Source organism: Rhamphochromis longiceps, linkage group LG12, assembly GCF_057381845.1.
Source record: "Rhamphochromis longiceps isolate RC_006_pf linkage group LG12, R_longiceps_female_GT1.1, whole genome shotgun sequence".
In the NCBI taxonomy this organism is placed as follows: Eukaryota; Metazoa; Chordata; class Actinopteri; order Cichliformes; family Cichlidae; genus Rhamphochromis; species Rhamphochromis longiceps.
Window position 1 is genome coordinate 6,129,942 of NC_140568.1, and position 14,683 is coordinate 6,144,624.

Sequence of the window (14,683 nt, forward strand, 5' to 3'; positions counted from 1 at the left end):
TCAGAGCTTTATTTAAAAAAAAAGAAAGAAAGAAAGTTGTGTTTTCAAAATTAGAGTTATTTTTACTTCCAATAGTGTTAACATACTGCACAGGTCAGGAACAAGATTTTTTGTTACATTTTCATTGTAAGTGGGCTGAAGCAGTTAATTAAAAGTAGTCTAACATGCCACACCTGTGAGGTGTGGCATGTCAAGGTGCTGATTAGACAGCATGAATATTGCACAGGTGTGTCTGAGACTGCCCACAATAAAAGGCCACTCTGAAATATGCCGTACATGTGTAGCACAATGACACATGTCGCAAAACCAGTCAGGATCCGGTTCAGCTCATGGAAACAAAAGTGTTGTGTTTATATTTGTGTTCAGTGTAACAAATACTGAGACGTCTAATAATGTTGTGTGTTGTTCATCTGAGGATGCTGCAGAGAACCAGATTATTTTTATTATCCTGTTTGTCTGTTATGTGAACCTTTAGAGGATGTACCTTATAAAGACTGAGTGTGTTTATCGCACTATGTTAAATGTAACTGTGAGCGACACGAGGCTTACTGCTCATGGTTACCTCATCAGTGGTGAAGTCAGCCAGCTTGATGCAAGAAAGAGGAAGAACAAAAGGATGAAAGAGCAACACACAGATGAAAAACAAAAACAGACTTTCTAACCGACAGAGCTGAAATCTGAACATGTCACCAGCTGCAGGAGGCAACGCTCTGAACCACGTCGTTCCTCCTCCAGATGGAGCTTTTACTGCCTATAGTCTCTTGACATACAATGGTTGGATTGTCCTATGATACTGTATCAGCTGAGCCTCAAATTCTTATGATCTCGAGCTTCAGTCTCAGTGAATCCTTAGTTGGCTCAGATGCATCATCTGGTGTTTGAGTGTAACAAGGTGGTTGTAACACAAAAGGTGTGTATGTGTTTGTGTAAACAGGTGAGTGTGGTTTGTAGTGTCCAACTAAAGCAGCGTGTCTAACCAACCACATCTCCAGGGCTGAATCAGGTGACCACGAGCCATCGCTCCACAGCTGCTGAGGGAGCTACAACCCTCATTCAGCCTTTCATAGACATACGGCAATGAACTGTATGAACAATAAACTTTATTCATACACACAAATCCCTTTAGGGTTGTGTCAGCGAGGGCAAACGTGCCACATCAAATACATGGAGCTACAAGCTGTGGTGACCCACTGTCAGTAAGGGAGCTTTATTACACACACACAGCATCAAATCATAACAACAGTTACCTCAAGCTACTTCTATGTTATAAGGCAAAGACCCTGCAGTTACACAGGGAAACATTAGGTGACCGTCTGTGAGCGACAGTGGGAACCAAAGCCTCTAACAAACATCCATCGATAGATGAGGGGCAGACGGGCTGAATGCAGAGAGGTCTACTAACACATGTTGAGTGAAGACGAAACACCCAGTGCATTATGGGGAACTTAGACCTATAACTTAGACCTGTGTGCGCCTTAGCATATGCTACTTCCGGCGCATAGCGCTTAGTTTCCGGTGTGATATTCGCTCCTTGTTCACGGTCGGGTTTTTCAACCAAATGGACGAATCAAGTGGCAATTTACATTTTTCGAGATGTCGAATGTATCTGTAGATGATGTTGATCGACTTGTCGATATTTCCCCCCCGCGCCTCAGAGCAAACGAGAGAAAGGATTCAGATTTTATACTTCTCAGTATCTGTAAACAGCGCTCCCTCGTTTATCGCGGGAGTTACGTTCTAAAAATAACCTGCGATTGGTGAAATCTGAAGTAGCCAACTTTATTTTTCACAGTTATTATCAATGTTTTAAGGCTGTAAAACCCGTCACTACACACTTTATACACTCAGACCGACATGAACATTTTCACACGTTTCTCTCCTGTTTAAGCTCTCAAAGCTCAAACCTTCGTAGACAAATAAGTCCAGTATTACAGAAACCAAAGATCAAACCGTGTTTTCAGGTCCAGCACATGAGAACAGAGCAGCTGAGAGATAATTCAACATCAATGAATCATTAATGAATCAATGAATCAGCGATTCTGTACTGCACAGGAGAGACGGCACGGAGGAGATCAACAATAGTCTGAAGCCAATCAGGACGCAGAACACAAAGCGCTGTGCGCAAAAAAAAAAAAAAGCATGCAAACTTGCACAAAAAAAATGTGCGAAACAGCGAGGCCGCGTTATAGCGACAGACCAGACCAGCTGCACAACACAGACACTTCAAACCTGAGGACAAATCTAAGAGAACAGAAAAAGGAAAGGAAACTTAGCTTAGAACCATGCAGCGCTACAGGAGACGGCAGCACTGCAGAGGTGAGGACCGGCACCTGTTTGAAAGAGACAAATGCACACAAACACACACAACAACGAACGAGAAACAAACACAGAGAGAGGAAAAAGTGGTTATACAGAACTTGAGGACATTACCTACATGTAAATATCTAAATAATTATAAATTTGTTGTGTTTTCTTTAACAATGTCAGAAGGAGAGAGGCACTGAGGCACCGTCTTCCGCCCCCCCCGACGCTCCAGCTGCGCCTCCTCCTTCTGACAGGAACTGCCTACAGAACAAGCATGAATGATGTCTGAGTGGACACACACAACTCACAAGTTCCTGGCTCTGTCAGCTCCTCTGCAGAGGGTTTCCCTAAGAAGGTGGACCTAGCAGGGTGACCGGGGGACGGGGAGCTGTGCCTCACGGCCCTCACTTCGTCGGAGAAACCCTCATGCAGAGTTCAGAAACTTGTGTGTTGAGTATGTCGCTGTGAGCCTCCACCATTTAACTAGAACAACAGCCTGATACCTGCAGGACAACAGCAGATGTATCACTGCTGTAACACCTGTAACATTCAGCAGTCGCCTCATTGTTCTGACACACACAACAAAACTGCTGACTACACTACACACTCACTACATAAGATTTGCGCTAAACGTCGCAAATCTCTCACATCTCCAAGCACCGCCGTCACTCCTAAAACTTCCTCCCGTTTCTAACCCTTGCCATATAATTTTTGATTGGTCCACATGGTACATTTTTCCACCAATAGGAAAGGGTGGTGGGGTGTTGTTTTTGCTCACAGGCTTTCGAGCGTTTTCCTTATAAAACGGCGTTTTCACCGTTTCTTCCCGCAGTAAATATAAACAACGACAGTATTCAGGAAGAAAACCAAACATTGCAGATATTTTTATCATAACTCTGGTTGTACGCGGCCGATCAACACAATTTAAAAACTGGTATAAAGTCCACACTTTTCCCGTCAGTTGTTCCGTCGGTCCTGCTCACATCTCCAATGGTTGTACACGTTGTCATTAACGTGGCTTCACTCCACATCAGCCGCTTTGCTAAAACACCGGTGTCGGCGCATAAGGACGCGTCAGAGCCTGACAGCGACGTTGATTAGCTGCGTATATACGAATGTGAATCGCGTGATTGGCTGGACTACGGGATAAAGTGGCCTCGTTCTAATCCTATACGGGAGCAGCCAGTCACTGACTAACACTGCAAAACAGGATTGTTAAAGTTTTCATTTTAATTTCAATTCAGGTGAATTTTTTTTTTTTTTTTTTTTTTTTTTTTTTGTGCGCGCAACGCAGATTTTCTGTGCAGAGACCGTGCCAGCAGTGCGCAATTGTGTACGCGCGCAGCTTAGAGGGAACATTGCTTGCGAGTGTCGGGTCTTTTGTGTTTGTAGAAAATGTTTCATATCTCTGAGTTCAGCTCATGGAAAACAGGAGCAAAAGCAAAAGTGTTGCGTTTATATTTTTGTTCAGTGTAAATGATAAAACATCAGGTTTGACCCAGAATACAGTTTGGTCCACATGGTGGCGCTGTGAAAAGTGCGCGCTGTACTGGTGGCACCAGTGTCCCCAGCCCACAGACCAGTGCTGCCACTAATCGAGTTTCATTAGCAGCATCTAAATGCTGTTTAAAGGTGGACTTCATCTGTCACACAGGAGCAGTTTGGCTTCGCTTTGCTTAAATAATGACCTGGTGTATTTCTGTATACACACCTGCTAAGGATCAGGTGACTTTTATAATAAAAGGTTAATACGTAAAACCTTAAAAATAAAAAGGGCTGTTTTTAGCAGTATTTAGGCTGCAGTCTGTGTATTATGTCCATGATATTCTACATTACAGTAAAAACAGTAATTATATAAAGAACAGATGGATCAGGATCCTGTCTGTGTCTTTACTATGATCTCAGCTGATAATGAGGCTTGAAAGAGACATGTTTGAACTTTTGCATTGATCAGACAAATAAGCCTGCATGTTTGCATGAGCTTTACCTTTAACTGTAAAACATGAAGCCTTTATTATTAAAAAAACAAAACCCTTTTGGTGTCATACAGGTAAGAAAGCAGCGAAGCGTTTTTCTCTCTAACAGACCTTTCATCTGTTTTCTCTGCCGTTGCTCTGATGGGACCTGCAGGGTGTTTTTGGTGACGTGGAGGTTTGCACAGTTGATCACAGTTTTAACTGTACCACAGAGATCACTCCCTCAGCTACATTAGTTTCTTAATCTTTTAGACGCCTGTTGAAGGCCAAATGGTTTGTTTCAGATTTCACTAATGAAAGAACTCTTCGTTTTGTGCCTTGAAAATATGTCGCTGAGATAATCACAATTGTAGCTGAACTAATAAACTACACAAAGGATGCTTCTTCACCCAAGGGCAGGAAGACGCTCCCTTATCTTGGTCTGTACTGGTTTAAACTGATAAATCTGCTGTCTCATGAATTTTACCCTCTATATAAACTGTTGTACTTGTGAATAAAGTTGAGTCACTTTGGGAAGACAATCTAAAGCAGTCTCTGTTTTCTTGTTCTCCCAAGCTGCTCCCGAGCTGCTCGTACTAACACGCTGAATGGCATGCTTGAATATTACTTGAGAATATATTTGACTGTGTTACAGACTAAGGGACATTCTCTGCTGATAGGTGAAGGTACATTCTCTGCTGATAGACGTCCACGCCTCGGAGGAAGCCGATCCACGGAGTAGGCCCTGGAAACAGTTTCCTTCAGTGAGAGTGTGAAATTGTGAAAGCCGCTCCTAGTGAATTAGTTGAGCGCTTAGGCACTCTTGGGTTGAAGCGGAAGGGGTGAGCTGCCTTTTCTTTTGGAATCGTTTTCTCCTGTTTTCCGGGTAGGGAGCGAGGGATAGCTCTGTCATTTGTTTGTTCTGTTTTTCTTTCCTAGGGTTTAGTTAGTTTTCTCTGGGCCCTGTTTCAGGAAGCCGGTTTAGTGGAAAAACTGAGTAAGTATACCCTGAGTTAACGAAAACTCTGGGTTTTCGGTTTCACAAAGCGAGTTCAGCTGAACCCTGAGTGAGTCACTATGACGACACACGCCGTGAAGCTAACCTGCCCCCTAGCAGGTTTACTACAACTAACCCTGACTGTCTCCGCCCCTTTGTCGGAAACCTGACAGTAGGAAGTGTCAGACATGGCGTGTCCCTTCCTTGAAGAGCCAGTAGATCGTGAAGCCCAAATTCTCCGCAGAGCTCTCCGCCGGGAGAGAGTGATCAGAGCGCGTTTGGACATTTTATCATTTCCTGATGATTGTCTGTGCGAACGTTACCGTTTCTCAGCACAATCTATAATTTATTTGGATAACATCCTCAGGCCATATATTACGCATGTGACACATCGCGGACATGCTCTCAGTTCTGTACATATTATTTGTATTGCACTTCGGTTTTTTGCAAACGGGAGCCTTCTGTATAATATTGGTGAAGCTGAGCACGTTTCCAAGGCTACCGTCTGTCGGGCAGTCAGGAATGTTACAGTTGCACTGAAACGTCTCCTGTACACGTTTGTGGTGTTCCCCGGTCATAGACCCACAAGATTCATCAAAGAGGGATGCCACAAAATTGCAGGTATCAGGATGACCAAAACTTAATTTATGATGTGGTGATACTTGAACTACTACTTAAATTTTACATTTATTTTCAGGGTTCCCAGGCGTGATTGGCTGTATAGATGGCACTCACATTCCAATCATTGCTCCTTCAGTAAATGAAGGAGACTATGTGAACAGGAAGTCTTTCCACAGCATTAATGTGCAGGTACATAGTTCCCTGTAGCATTTCAAACTAACAAATTATTTCATCATAGTAATGGATGCTAATTTGTGTTCTCTGCACTGTGAAGATCATATGTGATGCTGCCAACATTATCACAAATGTGGAAGCCAAGTGGCCAGGCTCTGTCCATGACTCACAAATATTCCGTGAATGTACACTGAGCACAAAATTTGGACATGGTGAGTTGAAAATACTTTAAAATATATAAAGACCAATTGCTTCAGGGACATTTGAACTGAAGTGTATCCTTCTGTCTTAGGAGAGTTCACTGGCTACTTGCTTGGTGATAGGGGGTATCCATGTTTACCCTATTTGCTTACCCCTTACTCTGACCCTGAACCGGGCCCACAGCAGCGATATAATCTGGCTAATTGCAGGACAAGAGCCAGAGTTGAAATGACTATCGGAATGCTTAAGGCCCGGTTCCAGTGCCTGCAAAGACTCAGGGTCACCCCAGAAAGGGCATGTGACATTATTGTGGCATGTGTGATTCTTCACAACATTGCCACAATTAGAGGAGAACACTGTCCTTCTGAACCAAACAGCAGTGATCCAAACCATGAACATCCTGACCCTCCCACGGACATACAAGATGGAAGAGCAGTCAGAGACACCATATGTCACAATCATTTCCTTTGACCCATCACCTCAACATGTTGAAAGAAGAATAAATAAGAATAAATAAATAAATAAATAAATAAATAAGAATAAATAAACAGATTTTTTGTTCAACTGGCTTTATTGGTCACCTGTGTTTCCTGTACACAAAGTATTAAAAGATGTAAACCTCATAAAGTGTCTCTGTTGCTTCCTCCTCTGTAACAGCTGTCAATGTTTCTTCATTATTTTCCTGTAGTAAAGAAGTTAACAACATTGCTGTTCTACTGTAAACTCATATAATCTGTGGAGTATTACTCACAACTGCATGTTGGTCTGGCTCAACAGGAGGCTGCACCAGATGCAGTACACCATCACCATCAACTGATAGAATATGAGGTTTATACAGGTCACTTATAACATACAAGGGACCAAATGGCAATTAACAAACATACCAATCACCTTACACTTCATTGTCATTATGCTCTCAAAGACAACCAAGACTGAGGGAAGGCAAAATCAGTAGGAAAATAACTTCACTACAAAATAATCCATTATGGTAAAGAGTTTATCAAATGAATGAGTAGCACTGCAAAGGTGACTGTGAAGAAAGGATGTATGCACATCATGTATTATTTTGAATTTACCCCCTATGTAGGCACTTGTGTCTTGCGGGGTTATTGACTCAGAGGATGTCCCCGCAGAGATGCCTTCGGCCACAGGGCGCCCACTGTTTTGGCTGAGGGCCAACTGCTCAGCCTCTGTGAGTGGTGGTGGTGGAGGACCCCCACCTGTTTTTCGGGCCTCCGCTTTTTTTCTGTTGGCTATAACGGGTCACATTTGAGCATACAGAGTAAGCAAATATGTACTTGTAATGTGCTCAGATAATTTCAATAAGTGCTTACAGACAGAAAATTAATGTAGCCTCTAACTGCAATTGATTTACATCGGACAAACAGACCAAGCACTATGGCTCATAATACAATTACACCTTACCTGTTTGGACTATATTTTTCTATTTCATTTTTACTTGCTGCCAGGCACGTTTGGGGCCTGTTGGGTTGCACCTGCGCTCACATCACATCACAACATAAAATGTATAAAATAACAAATAAAATAACATATGATAAAATAACGTGTTAAATGGGTGGAAATCCCTAGATCAATGTTTAAATTAACACTCACGCATTGACTCTGTCGGCTATGTTTTGCCATGCATGCTCCCTTTCTTTTGCAGCTGTGGCTGTGTTACTTTTTTCCGCGGAATTTGCATGTTATCGGCATATGCTGCCATCAGAATTTCGGCCTCAAGCGCTGTAAAATACATTGACCGCGCCTTCTTTCCCTCCGTCTCCATGGTGACTCGCTTAATCTGTGCTCCACTGATCAGGGCTTTATGTATCCTCGTCCGCGCGCTTCACTTGGGGTTAAAGCAACTCCGCGTTGACTGAACTACTTGTTATCAGCCTTTCTGAAACCGAATATTCCGAGTTGGACAGTTTGGGGTTACTCAACCCTGCGTATCGTTTTTCACTCTGAGTTTTCTAAACCGGCTTCCTGAAACAGGGCCCTGGTGGGACTTAGTTGGTTTTGTTTATTATTTTGGCCTGGGCTCACCCTGGAGCTATGCTTCTTTTCCTTAAATAAAAACACCTTTTTACTCACAACTGGTTTGGATGTTTGGCTTGGGAACCAGGGCGGGGATTTGTCTCTCTCTCCTCCAACCTTATGTGCGTCCCTACCCGCCTAGACTGGGGGCGTAACACAGGTTACATGATTAACTCTTACCAGAAGGACAGAATTGAGTATCTCGGTGTTAAGGGGCAACTCATCGATGCGTCGATGGCGGCGAATGTGCTTCCGGGCACTGTGCACCATGTTGGAGACAGACAGTTTGGAAATGGGCACAGTTGCTGCTGGCTCGGTCAGCTTGGACAAAGCAGAGCTGATATCACTGTTTTCTACAGACGACAAACACATCCAAGAGTTTCTGTTCAATTGCTGAGGCCCGGGTCAGCACAGATGCCCAGCTCTCCCAGTAAGCTACGCACGTTTCCAGAATGCAGTATGGTCACTCAACAAGTAAAGCCAGGAACCCCCTTTCACAGTGAGAATCTCTGGTTTGTCTGTGAGTGGTTATCTGTAACAAAAAAGGCTGGTGTGAATAATAATCTGCTTCCTCCGCCCTCTCCAGGTCCAGCACAAAGCTCCCCCCAACCCCCCGAATACCCAGAGAGCTGCGGTGGTACCATCCGACCCGTGAGTAAAACCTTCTGTGGTGACGTAAATGACAGCAGACCTTTTTTAATCTTCGTTTTAACTGAGCCGGTGGATTTTTACAGGTACGCGCCGCACCTCCGCCCCCGAAGCAGCATCCTCGCAGGCAGGTGAAGCGGCGAGAGGAGGTTGAGATCACACTGGTGTGAAGGCGGCACCCCCTCGAGCAGGGACTCGTAAAAACACTCCCAAAGGAAACCCAAGGAAACTTAAAAACTCCTGAAGACGCCTGGAGACGGAAGAAGCCCCCCCACTCGGAGAAGGAACACCGCTGCGCCTTTTTCTTTTATCAAATCAAATCAAATCAAATCACTTTTATTGTCACATCACATGTGCAGGTACATTGGTACAGTACATGTGAGTGAAATTCTTGTGTGCGAGCTTCACAAGCAACAGAGTTGTGCAAATACAATAACGTAAACAAAGCAAAATACAAGAATGGCTAATCTGAAACTAATAAATATATGTACAATATATAATAGTATATGCATTTCTGGATGTGTATACTAAATGTTTTTCTGTGTGTGTGTGTGTGTGTGTGTGTGTGTGTGTGTGTGTGTATACACATTTTTACAAATTAAATAGAGTAAAAATAAAATAAAATATATAAAAATATACAGAGTTGAGACATGTGCAAAACAGTGGCATTACTGTACAGTGTGTAGTGCATAATGTTGAAGTTCCAGTAGTGAAGCTGAGGTGTCTATGACGTGTTTTAACTTCCCGTTCAGTGTTCTCGTTTCTCAACACTACTTTACCCAGAGTTTGTACAAGGCTTCATTCTCACCCCCGAACAGTTAATAAGGTGATAACGAGCAAAAGAAGTTGATAGAAAAGTTAACATCATTTTATCCATTAGTAAAAATCAGTGTGTTTGGACTCGCTGGCTGATATTTTAGGGAGTCGAGCTCATTCGTTCCCTTGCAGAGAGCTCAGTGTGGTATCATTCATCAGTTCGAGCAGCCAGTTTGGTTCTAAAGAACATGCAGCTGACTGAATGAGGCGTTTCATGATATTTAACCCACCGACAGCATAAAACAGAGTCGTTAGCTGATGAGCAGACTCTGGATTTTCTGTTGTTTGAGACTCGGTCATAGCAGCGTTTCATGTTAAAGTAAAACATGTTAGACTGGACTGACCTTGACCTTTGAGAGGTCAAACTGAAGGAAGCCTTTGTGTTTTACCTTCATTTTTCTGTTGATGAACAAAGACACGAGTCTGCAGAACATATCGTCGATCAGGCCTCTGTTCCCTAGATTTAGACACATTTCACACCCCTTCAGTGAGTCTTGATCATTTCAGCTGTGTTCTGAAATGAGAAACTGAACCCTTGAACACATCAGGGAACTGTTCACAGAGGTCCCAGAGACCTCTATAGGGCCAGAAGTCTTTTTCAGACGCAGGGGTCGCCCCCTGGTGGCCTGTAAATGGAGTACAGTTTTTTTTGTTTTGTTGCTTCACTTTTCCAACCTGGCAGCTGTGTCAATGTTCTGATGTCTGTGGTCCTTTTTGGCAGTGACGTCATTCCCGAGTTTGTGCATTCCAGCAGGAAAGTCAGAAAAGCAAAGTAAGATGGGATTTATTTTAGCTGCAGCACGTTCATTGATAGAATGTGGTAAGTGCTTAGCGTGTGGCTTATATCATGAGTCACAAATACAGGTGAGTGACAGAGCAGATTATGTTTATGTTCTCTGTCACCATCTTGGATTGTTGAGGCTGCCTGCTCTGACTTTCCAAGAAGGAAATACTAGTTGAGGGGGAGTTCCAGATGAAAATTACTACTGGGAGCTCAGGAATTCCGACTTCCGACTCAATCTGGAATGCACCGTAAGCCAAGGGCCAACAAGACAACAGCAGATATTTTGACGTCGCCCCCTGGTGACAGGACAAGGTTACAGCACCATTGTACAACCACACCGCTGCCTTCAGTGACCTTGCTTTTTAGGTGTAACCACTTTTCTGTATCTCTGTTGACACTTAATCGCAAAAAAAAATGTTGTTTGAAGTCAAAATACAAAGAAATTGTGAGCAGTAATCGGCAAAAATAGTCTGATAATTATGGGGCGCCGTTTGTAAACTGAAACATGCTGAAATTAACGGCAACATTTTTCCACATTTAGCTCAAAACCTTACAAAAACATGTTTTTTCGAGTAATTTTTTACAACATTTAGTAAAATATTTGTAACTTTTCATCAAATGTTAAATATTAAATCTAAATGTTAAATATTAAATCTAAATATTATATTTAAATCTAAATGTTAAATGTTAAACCTAAATGTTTAGGCTAATATGCAAATTTATTGTACGAATCAACGGAAGTACCAAAATAAAAGCTTCCTGAAAACCTCCGGTGCAAAATTGTGTCTGTTCTCACCCCTCATTTCTCCCCGCCATGTGCTGCTTCACTTCTTGCCTACGAGCATGTCCAGCGATTTTGCTGGACATGCGCTGCAGCGATTGTGAAGTGGAGACTGCAGCTGCTAAGAGTGCATTACTGCTGAACCTTTGGATTGCCGACAAAACGGATCTTCCGATGTTTTCAGCTAAATCGCCGGACGTGCTTTCTCATGGTCCGTGCCAATGAATAGAATAGAATAGAATAGAATAGAATAGAATAGAATAGCCTTTATTGTCATTGTACAGAGTACAACGAAATTGGAGTGCCTCTCCCTCTCCCAATGACTGTATACTGTAAATGTATATCAAGTCAAGTCAAGTATTTATTTATTGTCATTGTCAAAGAACAATGAAATTGTGTTTGGAGCTTCCGTGCAACCCGTAAAAAAAAACAAATACCCCTTAAAACCCAAGTGTAAATATTTAACCCAGTGTGACTTCAGTGCAATGAGACAATCCTTAGCAACAACATGAGAACAAGACAGGTAATGTTCATAGGACATTCAGACAAAGACCTGAGAAACATGACAAAATGCAACAATGCAACCCGTTCAATATTATTGTACTGTGAGATATGATGGTTGTCTATTTAAGAAAGAGGGGGGGGGGAGAGAATAAAGATATAATGCACCAATGCAAACCAGTTCAGTGCTATTAAGAAGTTGGATATGGTTATTGTCCGTGAGAGGGGGGCAGAGAGGGGAGGGGGGCAGAATTCAGGAGCCTCACAGCCTGTGGATACAGGCTGTTGGCCAGTCTGGATGTTCTGGCCTGTATAGACCTGTACCTTCTCCCTGAGGGCAGCAGGTGGAAAAGGTGGCGCGCAGGGTGATGTTGGTCCCGCAGGATACTGTGCACCCTCCTCAGACAGCGAGTGGGGAAGATATTACTGATCTCTGGCAGACTTGTTCCAATAATTCTGCCAGCTTCTTTCACCACCCGCTGGAGTGCTTGCTGGTCGGCCTTGGTGCAGCTGGGGAACCACACTAGAAATCCATACGTCAGAACGCTGCTGATGGCACAGTTGTAGAAGTTCAGCATCAGAGGTCTGGGAATGTGTGCGCTCCGCAGTCTCCTCAGGTAGTAGAGGCGCTGTTGGGCCTTCCGTGCAACTAAGGTGATATGGTTGCCCCAGGACAGGTCCTCAGTCACAGTTACCCCCAAGAATTTAAAACTGCTCACCCTCTCCACCGCCTCACTGCCAATGAAGAGAGGCAGATGGTTGTTATGACCCTTCCTCCGGAAATCTACAATGATCTCCTTGGTCTTTTTGGTGTTTAAGACCAAGTTATTGTCGTGGCACCATGACTCTAGTTGTTGCACCTCTGTCCTGTAGTTTGTCTCATCGTTGTTGGATATAAGTCCGAGCACTGTGGTGTCATCGGCGAACTTAACAATGAGATTGGACGCGCAGGAGGAAATACAGTCATGGGTGAAGAGAGTGTATAGCAGAGGGCTCAGAACACACCCCTGAGGGGCACCGGTGTTGACCACAAGGGTGGAAGAGGTGTTCTTACCCACTCTGACACTCTGTCTGCGGTTAGTGGGTCTAGTGGTATCAAACAGACGGACAGCCAGGAGGTCGACTGAGTGATGGGCCCCGAAATAGGAGGTAAGCACCACCTGTTGATGTATAATAATTTATACATGTATAAATGACTTTTATACAGTCATTGGTCCGTGCCGGGTTATGGCTGAATTCCAGTGGAATGACGGTCCCGCCATAATAGACGTTCCAGCCATGTGTTCCAGCACTAAACCTAACCTTATCCCTAACTATAACCTTATTCCTAACTTTTACTAGCAGTTAAATGACGTAAAATAGTGTTTTCCAAAGCAATTTTTAGAAAATGAACAAACATGTGTAGATTGAGTCCAAACGGTTCTCATGTGCTCTCCTTTTTCCGATGCCGTAATTTAGGAACGTGTTGGGTACCCGAAAGCATAAAATGTTGACAATTTGTCACCTAGCGAAAATCATTACGCTTTGGGAGTGAGAACGTGTCTGACCACTACCCGCACACTTTTGCACCGGAGGTTTTCGGAAAGCTTTTATTTTGGTATTTCCGCTGATCCATGCAATAAATTTGCATGTTAGCCTAAACATTTAGATTTAACATTTAGATTTAAATATAATATTTAGATTGAACATTTGACATTTAGATTTAACATTTAAAATTCTGTTTTAAATATGAAAGTTACAAATATTTTACTAAATGTTGTAAAAAATGACTTGTTTTGAGCTAAATGTGGAAAAATGTTGCCGTTAATTTCAGCATGTTTCACTTTACAAACGGCGCCCCATACTCACAAGCCAGTCATGTTGAATGGTCACGGTCGGGTCGCACCCTGTCGGTCAAACAATGCAGTATAAAGGCAACCAACGCTAGATTGCCTAGCCTGTTAACGGGAGTCCGAATCCCCGCGGAAGGCCACTCCGGGCTAAAAAATAACCACGCGTCCGCGGCTATTGGTCGGTGCCAAACGCTGAACAAAACTGCATTCCTCGGAGCCGCGCTCCGGTCCTAAATCAATATGTTTACATGTTTTAAAAGCATCACTGTGGGCTCTCAGCCCTCTAGTTATTACCTGATGCCCGAACCGCGTTCTGCTGGTCAATCTGACCAAATACCCTAAACTAAAACTTGCCTGACTGGCATCACAGTCAACGAATATAACATCAATTTAAACACATAACATCTTAACATAAACACCCCAAAATCCCCACGGACACAAACCAGAAGCTCATCTGAGTGAACATTTAATTTACCTTACATTCCAATTTAGCACCTTTGGACATTATTTTAAATCAACAGGTGGTGCTTACCTCCTATTTCGGGGCCCATCACTCAGTCGACCTCCTGGCTGTCCGTCTGTTTGATACCACTAGACCTCAGCCAAACCCCATTAGTCCCTCCTCAAACTGGTTTCGGCACCAGAAAGCACAAGTCATATTAGCCTACTGTAAACACAGTATACAACAATTATCTACACCATTTAGCATTTTTTTAGGTTACTGTGACAAGCTTAAACTATGGATTACAGCTTTAACTTTCATGTGCTAGTGTCTTGTTGTTCACCTTTTCAATCCACGATGGTTGTCACTGGCCAAATATTTGTTGTTGTTGTTTTGTTTTTTGTGATCTTGAGGATTTTGTTTAAGTGTGGTAATGAGATGATGATTCTTTTTTCTGTATAGCTGAACAGGCTCTTGAGATCCTACATGTGCTGCCATCACTGTTCCCATCCACCTCTGCTCCTCCAAAGAGGGCACGGGATGCGAGTGAGGCTCTGGTGCATGTCCTTGAGGTGAGTTGTGTAAAATGT